Source organism: Arachis ipaensis, chromosome B06, assembly GCF_000816755.2.
Source record: "Arachis ipaensis cultivar K30076 chromosome B06, Araip1.1, whole genome shotgun sequence".
NCBI classification, from domain to species: Eukaryota; Viridiplantae; Streptophyta; class Magnoliopsida; order Fabales; family Fabaceae; genus Arachis; species Arachis ipaensis.
In genome coordinates this window covers 37,144,246-37,154,669 of record NC_029790.2, presented here as the reverse complement: position 1 = coordinate 37,154,669, position 10,424 = coordinate 37,144,246, and positions in this window count along the sequence as shown.

The following is a 10,424-nucleotide window of genomic DNA, read 5'->3' as shown; positions in this document are numbered from 1 at the left end:
ATATTTAAATTAAATTATACAAATTTTTTATATTTTTTTAATTACTAAAACTTTAAATTATAAATAAGAAAATACCCAATTACTATAAAAATTATATAAGTTCTAATTAATTTTAAATTCAAAAACTCATAATTTTGCTTTAATTACCTTTTTGTAAGATAATTCTCTGAAAATAAAAATCATAAATAGATATCATAAATCGCAATTAACTCATAATTTAATGTCTAAAAATCTGGGACTTAAATATTTTTAGTAAAATAAATTTTTTAATATAAAATCTTAAATAAATATAATAAATCATAAATAACTTATTATGTTAATTTTTAAAAATTCAAAGTCTTACATTTAGTATGTTGAAACAAAATTTTTTATTAGTTACAAAAAATCTTTGAATTTTGTGACAAATAAATAACTTGTTACAAAAATATTGTATTTTGTAACAAATCAATTTTTTGTTACAAAATATTTTAAATTTTTACAACAATATATTCTTTTGTTACAAAACATTATAACATTTTGTAACAAAACAACAATTCGATACGAAAGCCAACATAATTTGTAACAAAAGAAATCAAGTTGTTACAAAATATTGAAATATTTTATAACAAATTTTCTTATTGTTACAAAATATTCTTATTTTGTAACAATAACTAATTATTGTTACAAAAAAACTATAATTTGTAACAATTTTAAATTTGATACAAATTTTTTGTTACAAATGTTCCATTTTCTTGTAGTGATAGAACCACCCCAACTCCAACATAATTACTCTCATGAACCACCACCTCAATATTTACCGTCTCCATACCCTTACCAAGAAGAACCACCTCCCTATTATGAACCCTTTCTCCAAAATAATGAACCCTCCTATCCACCCCAACCTCCACTGGATGACAACACCCTTAATGTTATTCACCAAGGGCAATTAGAGCTTCAAACCACACTTACCTCTGCTTTCGCTGGTCTAACCTCTACTCTCCAAGCTCTTATATCCCGCATGGATCAATCTTTTACCCCAATACTCAACCCTCAAGCTCTGGTGCACTTACTTTTCACCCATCTCCAGCAATTCAAGAGCAACATGATCCCAATTACGCTATTGACACGGAACAAGAGAGAAGGGATTGTCTCAGGGACGTAATGATCGGGTTCACGCATACATACTTCAAGAAAAGCAAGAGGAGGTCCGAAAGGTAGAGGTAGGAGAGACTCTTGAAGAAAGTTGTCAAGAAGTAGAAATCATCAAGGAGAAGCTGGATTTTGTACTAGAGCAAGTGGAGAACGCCAAAATTTTTGAAGAAGAGGAAGTGGTTGAGGACTTAGGAGATGCAGAACCTCCATGGGAAACTCAAGTCATAGAGCCTCCTTCCAAGACGTTTGAATTTGATGTTGAGGAGGGAGTATAACCTCTAAGGCATGTCATGGTTGAAAACTTGGAGGAGATTGATCAAGAGATGGATTCAAGAATTAATGAATTTCTATCCACAATTGAATCCTCTCCCATTGAACTTGAAGAAGAGGTTAATGTTGCAGAAGCTTGTCAAGAGGTGGAGATTATCAAAGAGGAGCCCAAGAGAGTGAAGCATACATTGGCAAGGCCGCCACAGGAAATACCTCCCCCCAAGCCATTACCATCCAACACAACATTCAAGTGGGTAAAATTTTTATCCTTAAACTCTGCCTTCCCACTTGAATATGGTTTGCTTGAAACGGATGGATAACTTAGAGCTATCTGGGGTTTTAAGAGTAAAAGGGAGATGGTTAGTGGTTGGCAACACCATCCTAGGTTCGTTATGGTTGGAAGCTCAAGGCCTAATTGCAAGGGTTGGTCTAATTCTCAATTGCTTGGGTCTAGGAGGATGTTTGGGAGCTTAAATGAGAATTCCAAGGCTAAACCATCCGGATGGAATCATCATGATCAACTTAAAGACGGGTGTGGAAATAAGATTTGGGATCCGGGCATACAAGAGGATCAACTTTGGGAGCTCAAAGCTTGTGGAGAACTGATGAAGACCTAGAGAGTAGGTTTGGATTTTCACACTAAAAATAGAATTTGTCCGTTGCAAGTATAGTCCAAACCCAACCATTGATCATCAATCAAATTATAATCCTAAAGATATCACAATCAAACACAATAACCGGGAGTTTTAAATCCCGGGTCGTTCTCCCTAGGAACTAATGCCAAAGAGTGCACACAATTTTGGTTGTGGGAAACAAGGGGTGTTTTCAATAATAAGGAAGCAAACAAATAAAGAGATAAAAGAACTAGACAAAATTACAATTAATAAAGCAATTAAAGGAATAAAAGAACTATGTATGTAATATGAACAAGTAAAACTATAAAGTGATTGAAAGGTGGTTTAAAACATATATGAAACCTTGACTTGGGATGAGTTATGAAATCATTTCCTTGCCATAACTACAACTATGGTAATTATCATGAGTTAATCTCGCTTAGTTAACATCGAGGAGTAAGTCAAGCAAGCATAATTGACCTTAATCCATAAATTCTAACCAACTTACAAAACTAGTTGGTAAAAGGCTAGCTTTAATGGAAACAAGAATCAACTAACTCTCCAAGAATTACCACTAAATATTGGACATTAAGGCTCTAGTAATCAATAGACTCATTTTTCCCAAGCCAAGGGGTGGAAATTTACCCCATAGCTAGGGTTGACATTTCATCAAACACCTAGTATGCATATTCACAAAACATGGCAAAATTGGTAAATTAATGAAAGCTATGAACCATAAATGATCAAAATAAATAAAGGCAACTCAAACAAACATAAAACAAGCATCAAACATCAAATTCATCAACAAGAACATCAAAATTGCAAAACCAAGCATATATTGATAAGGAAAGTAAATATAGAAACAAGTGTAGAAAAAGTATGGTAATTGAAAGAGACAATTAAAGAAATACTTACAATGTAAATTGCAAAATCCAAAAGCAAGACTTGAAGTATAAAATTCTACAAAATCCTAATTAAACCCTAAGAGAGCAAAACCTAAAACTACACTATACTACTCCTAATGTGTTTTTCCTAATCTAAAAGTGAGATCCCTTCATATGGCATGAAGTTCTCTTAATATAGCCTTTGATTTCAGCATCCAAGCCTTTAAAAATGGGCCAAAAGAGCCCCAAAACCGCGAGTCACGTGCATTTTTAATGGAGGCATGTGCTGGGACCTGTGCAAACGCACAGACGTGTGCGTCTGCACACTTCGCGAAAATCCCTTCCTGTGCATACGCACAAGTAGCTGTGCGCACGCACACTAGGCAATGCTTGTCTGGACGCGCGACACGGCTCACGCGCACGCGTGGCTCTAATTTGATGGCTGTGCGTACGCATGCATGTCTGTGCGCACGCACGCATGGTTGTGCTCTTCTCCTTTGTTTTCTTCATGCTTTCTCCCTTTTTGCATGCTTTCTTCCATTCCCACCAAGCCATTCCTACCTTATTCATCTGAGATTACTCACAAATAACATCAAGGTATCGAATGGAAGGTAAATGGAATAAAATTAGTCAAAATAAGTACAAAAGAGCATGTTTTCACATTTATGTCCAAACTAGGGAGATAACACAAAAGTATGCTATTTGAGTGCTTAAGTGTGAGTTCATGTGTTAGAATTCATCCAATTTGAGTCAAAATATATCATCAAATATGGATTCATCAATTTCCCCACACTTAAACAATAGCATGTCCTCATGCTAGACCGACAAGGTGAATGATAAAAGGGCAAGCAACTTATTGAATGCAACTATCTATATGCATGTATCTATGCTATATACTATATATATATATAGTCAAATTTCCAAGTAAGAGTATAGGTATATATGGCTTAAGCAAAGAAATCACTCAATGTAATAAAAAATCTAAAGAATTGATTTACTCATAAAAATGAAGCAACTTACAAGAATGCATGATAAGAGATGCAGAAACATAGAATTGAGTGATCGAACCCTCACTTGGTGTGTATACACTCTAGTCACTCGGTGTTTAGGGTCAATTCACTCAAGTCTCCTCCTAATCATGCTTTCAAGGATTTTCTTTTCATCTAACAATCAACAAACAAGTGATGCATGAATGCATGAATCATGAGGTCTTTAAAAGGTTGTAATGGGGTTGGGGTAAGGGTAGGATGAGTATATGCCTAAGTGGACTAAAGGATTGAATCTTTGATTAGCTCAAGTATCCAACTCAACCTATATCAATCAACCCACAAAAAAATACATTCCGCCCATTACTTCTTTCACACACATTCATGACTTAGTTCCTATTCAAAACACATATGCATTTCTTATTCATCATCATTTTTTTCTTTTTCTTTGGGATAACTTTTGTCCCATTTTATTACTATATTTTTTTCTTTCATTTTTTTCTTCTTTTCTATTTCTTTTTCTTTTTCTATGAGAAATGCATACGGTTAAAGCAAAGTGATACATGAATGTGCACCCATTTTTTCCAAATTTTCAATAAATACCCACAACAATATTTTTTTCTCTACCAAAATTTTTTTCACACTTAAATGACACACACTCCTCAACCTAAGATAATCAAAAATGCAATTCAAGGTAATTCATGGTTTTCTGCTTAGGGTTGTGATATGCTAACAATTAGAACAAAGGAGATTAAAAAGCTCAAAGGGGTTAACAACTATAGATGCAAGGGTAAGGCTATATGGGTGAGTGAGTGAGTTTAATTCAAAAATGGCCTCAATCATGTTAAATGCATTCAAGACATCAAACATTGGAAATAAAGAATCAAGCAAAACCAAGATTACAATCATAGAAGGAGATATAGCACACAATGAACAAAAATTGTGGTTAGAATGTGTAACCACTCATTAAAGCTCAAAACTCACAAAGTATTTTGTTCTATCTCTCTTCTATATTCCACAAAAAATCATTCAAGCAAGTTTAAAAATAATTTTCTAAATCAATTCAATAAAACACCCTTGAAACAAAATTCTTGAAAAATCTTTGTTGTTTTTCACCAAAATTATTTCCTATATGTATGTATGTATGTTGTGATGGATGCAATTTCAAAATCTTTCCTAGTTCTTTCCTAATTTTCAACATCGCAAAAATTAACATGAACAATTAGGATCAAAATTGAACTAGGTGCTATACTATTCACGTCATCCAATCACAACTTCTATTTATAAAATATATACCATGCAAATGCAATATATATATATATATATATATATATACTAACTAGAGTAAGGATGCAATAGTCAAAAAATAGTAACAAATATCTACAAGAAGCATAATAAAAGAAAACAAAAAATAAAGTGCAAAGTGTTTGGTAAAGAAAATTTACGCCCCAAAATGATGAATCTTCCCCCACACTTAAGCACTGCACGGTCCTCCGTGCACGAACACAATCCGGGAGGAATGTCTCTAAGAGCTCCACCATCAGCTGGCGGATGCGGGGGCTTGGGTTGCTCTATACACAAGTAAACAACAATTTAGGAAAAGATCATATGAGTGTGGTATGATAAAAGATAATGTGTGTATTCTAAGTGTGCGCACACTTTAGAATAGACACATTAGCCGGGTAAAGTGGTATCCACACAATCCAAAGAAATAGCATACGTTTCTCAATTAAATTGCCTATGTTGCAAGTAAAGAATAAGAAAAACTTAAGGTACAAGCAACCCTAGGTAACCACAAAAGTGAATTGAATCTATGAGAGATTGGTTATCGATATTGTGCAAGTGATAGCGCAAGATTGATAAAATAGCACAACAAGCAATAACCAATACAATAAGGAAAAGAAAACTACTTATTCATCATGAAACACAAAGAAAGAGTCACATGGTATAGGTACTTGTTAAAAAAAGTGATACATTTGATAGAATCATGTGAAGTCACTCAAACAAATGCCAAGCATTAACAAGGAGCAAGTACCGGTCATGTGATAAATTTAACGTGGAAACCATGATGAACAAGTAATTTCAAGTCAATTCACTTAAGCCAATGCACTCATATATTTTGCCCTAGTGGTACAATCAAAACATGAGTATTCAAATCCACTTGGTACTTATATATTAAAGCAAAGTATAAGTACATTGTATCTAAGAGGCAACCCTATCACTAATAAACAAGCACTTGCATCTTATTTAAATAGAAACAACTAAAGGAAAACTAATATAATGACTACAATAAAAATGAAATGCAACGAAGACGAAGTAAAACAAGTAGAAAAATATGGAAAATGCAAGAAAAGGGAGGGATGGAAGGGTTGGGAGTGCTTTAGGGCTTAATTGGAAGAGAAATAAAAATTTTACCCAAAACAACACTTGTGCGTACGCACAGGTATGTGTGCGTACACACACTAGGTGAAAAGTGGAGGGGGCGTCCGCACAAGTCGTGCGAACGCTCTAGACAGAAGGGGGTTTAAGAAGTGTGCGCACGCACAAGCCTGTGTGTGAGCACAGAACACTTTTTTTTTTCAAAAGACGGATCATGTGTGCGTGCGCACACAGGTCCGTGCGCACGCACAGAAGCAACAAGGGTTGGGGTGCAGGCGCACAAGCTGTGCTAACGCTCACACCAGAGGAGCTGCAAGCTCGCGTGTGGGCGCACATCTCTGTGCGGCCGCACAGGGTGGGCGAAACAGGGGTTGCGTGCGTGCGCACGAGAAGGTGCGCACGCACAGGGCGAAAAAGATAGGGGAATGTGCACGCACAAGGCCTGCGAGCGCTGCCAGCAGTGGCTTTGCAAGGGAGTGTGTGTACGCACAGTTGGGTGCGTACGCACAGGACGCGAAACAAGGAGGTTTGTGTGCACGCACAGGTTCCGTGTTTTCCAAAAATTTTTCTTCAAATTCTAGGGCCCTCCACCTTATCTCAACGCATTTTTCAGCCCCAAACATTCAAAACATCACAAAATCATGATCCATATGCAGATTAACATATCTAATCTCAAAACTAAACTAGTCTAAGCTAGCTAAGATAAAAAAAACATGCACTAAACTAAGATTATAAACAAAGAGAAAGGGTAAGAAAGATGTTACCATGGTGGGGTGTCTCCCACCTAGCACTTTGGTTTATAGTCCTAAGTTGGACTTTTTGTGGAGACTTTTGTTAGGGTGGTATGTGTTTCCACTCCTCCTTAAATCTCCATCCAAGCTTAGTCTTCAAAGGTCCTCCGGGATCCCATATTCTAGGCATCTGGTCACCTTCTTGTTGATCTCTATGCTCCAAGCCGGATGGATAAGCTCTCAACTGACCCTTGTAGCACTCCAACATTCTCCAGAAATCACCCAATTGTGCTCTACACCATGCTTGAACTCTAACTCTTGAATTGATTTTCTTGGAGATCCTTAGACTCCTTTGGCGACCAACACTCCTTCCACCATGCACCAACCCAAGAAGGAGCTTGAGTTGGTAATCTGTTTCCAAGATAGCATATTGATGGGGGCCAATGAAGCTCATAGGTGAAATATTCACGTCATCCAATCACAACTTCTATTTATAAAATATATACCATGCACATGCAATATATATATATATATATATATATATACTAACTAGAGTAAGGATGCAATAGTCAAAAAATAGTAACAAATATCTACAAGAAGCATAATAAAAGAAAACAAAAAATAAAGTGCAAAGTGTTTGGTAAAGAAAATTTACGCCCCAAAATGATGAATCTTCCCCCACACTTAAGCACTGCACGGTCCTCCGTGCACGAACACAATCCGGGAGGAATGTCTCTAAGAGCTCCACCATCAGCTGGCGGATGCGGGGGCTTGGGTTGCTCTATACACAAGTAAACAACAATTTAGGAAAAGATCATATGAGTGTGGTATGATAAAAGATAATGTGTGTATTCTAAGTGTGCGCACACTTTAGAATAGACACATTAGCCGGGTAAAGTGGTATCCATACCATCGAAAGAAAATAGCATATGTTCCTCAATTAAATTGCCTAGGTTGCAAGTAAAGAATAAGCAAAACTTAAGGTACAAGCAACCCTAGGTAACCACAAAAGTGAATTGAATCTATGAGAGATTGGTTATCGATATTGTGCAAGTGATAGCGCAAGATTGATAAAATAGCACAACAAGCAATAACCAATACAATAAGGAAAAGAAAACTACTTATTCATCATGAAACACAAAGAAAGAGTCACATGGTATAGGTACTTGTTAAAAAAAGTGATACATTTGATAGAATCATGTGAAGTCACTCAAACAAATGCCAAGCATTAACAAGGAGCAAGTACCGGTCATGTGATAAATTTAACGTGGAAACCATGATGAACAAGTAATTTCAAGTCAATTCACTTAAGCCAATGCACTCATATATTTTGCCCTAGTGGTACAATCAAAACATGAGTATTCAAATCCACTTGGTACTTATATATTAAAGCAAAGTATAAGTACATTGTATCTAAGAGGCAACCCTATCACTAATAAACAAGCACTTGCATCTTATTTAAATAGAAACAACTAAAGGAAAACTAATATAATGACTACAATAAAAATGAAATGCAACGAAGACGAAGTAAAACAAGTAGAAAAATATGGAAAATGCAAGAAAAGGGAGGGATGGAAGGGTTGGGAGTGCTTTAGGGCTTAATTGGAAGAGAAATAAAAATTTTACCCAAAACAACACTTGTGCGTACGCACAGGTATGTGTGCGTACACACACTAGGTGAAAAGTGGAGGGGGCGTCCGCACAAGTCGTGCGAACGCTCTAGACAGAAGGGGGTTTAAGAAGTGTGCGCACGCACAAGCCTGTGTGTGAGCACAGAACACTTTTTTTTTTCAAAAGACGGATCATGTGTGCGTGCGCACACAGGTCCGTGCGCACGCACAGAAGCAACAAGGGTTGGGGTGCAGGCGCACAAGCTGTGCTAACGCTCACACCAGAGGAGCTGCAAGCTCGCGTGTGGGCGCACATCTCTGTGCGGCCGCACAGGGTGGGCGAAACAGGGGTTGCGTGCGTGCGCACGAGAAGGTGCGCACGCACAGGGCGAAAAAGATAGGGGAATGTGCACGCACAAGGCCTGCGAGCGCTGCCAGCAGTGGCTTTGCAAGGGAGTGTGTGTACGCACAGTTGGGTGCGTACGCACAGGACGCGAAACAAGGAGGTTTGTGTGCACGCACAGGTTCCGTGTTTTCCAAAAATTTTTCTTCAAATTCTAGGGCCCTCCACCTTATCTCAACGCATTTTTCAGCCCCAAACATTCAAAACATCACAAAATCATGATCCATATGCAGATTAACATATCTAATCTCAAAACTAAACTAGTCTAAGCTAGCTAAGATAAAAAAAACATGCACTAAACTAAGATTATAAACAAAGAGAAAGGGTAAGAAAGATGTTACCATGGTGGGGTGTCTCCCACCTAGCACTTTGGTTTATAGTCCTAAGTTGGACTTTTTGTGGAGACTTTTGTTAGGGTGGTATGTGTTTCCACTCCTCCTTAAATCTCCATCCAAGCTTAGTCTTCAAAGGTCCTCCGGGATCCCATATTCTAGGCATCTGGTCACCTTCTTGTTGATCTCTATGCTCCAAGCCGGATGGATAAGCTCTCAACTGACCCTTGTAGCACTCCAACATTCTCCAGAAATCACCCAATTGTGCTCTACACCATGCTTGAACTCTAACTCTTGAATTGATTTTCTTGGAGATCCTTAGACTCCTTTGGCGACCAACACTCCTTCCACCATGCACCAACCCAAGAAGGAGCTTGAGTTGGTAATCTGTTTCCAAGATAGCATATTGATGGGGGCCAATGAAGCTCATAGGTGAAATTGCCTCCCATTCAATATGTTCTTGGACCGAAATTGCTTCCTCACCAACTTCCTCTTCCCCATCACTTAAATCATAACATGGAGGTTGTGAGAAGTCTACCTCCATATCCTTCTCAAACTCAATGGGAAAAGACTCATTAGGATCATTAAGGGGATTGACCAAGGAGGACAAAAAATCATCGATGATGGAATCTTCTTCTTGATTAATCTCCCTCATATCTCTCTTTCTCTCCTCCGGTTCACATATTTCCCTTTCTCCCTCTTGTTGCATATCATGACCCAACTCTTCTTCTTTCCCTTGAGGCTTCACATTCTCCTCTTTACTCTATTCTATAGTTGATCCTTTACATTCTTCAAGAGAAGCGTCTTGATCGGATGAGCGAAGTAGGACCAAGCGGTTCACCACTTTGGTTATGGTAGCCATGAATTGCCCTTGTGTGCTTCGGAATCCTTCTTGCTCTTGGAGAAAGGCTTGAAGGTCTTGTTGTTCTTGGGCCAAGGGTGGGAAAGTTTCACATTGTGATGAAAAAGAGGTTTCATTGTTTGGGAGGAAGGTCATATGTGTGGGAGGTGGCTCATATTGGTAAGTATTTTGAGGTGGTATGTAAGAAGATGGATGGTGGTTTTGGTGTGGTGTTTGAAAATA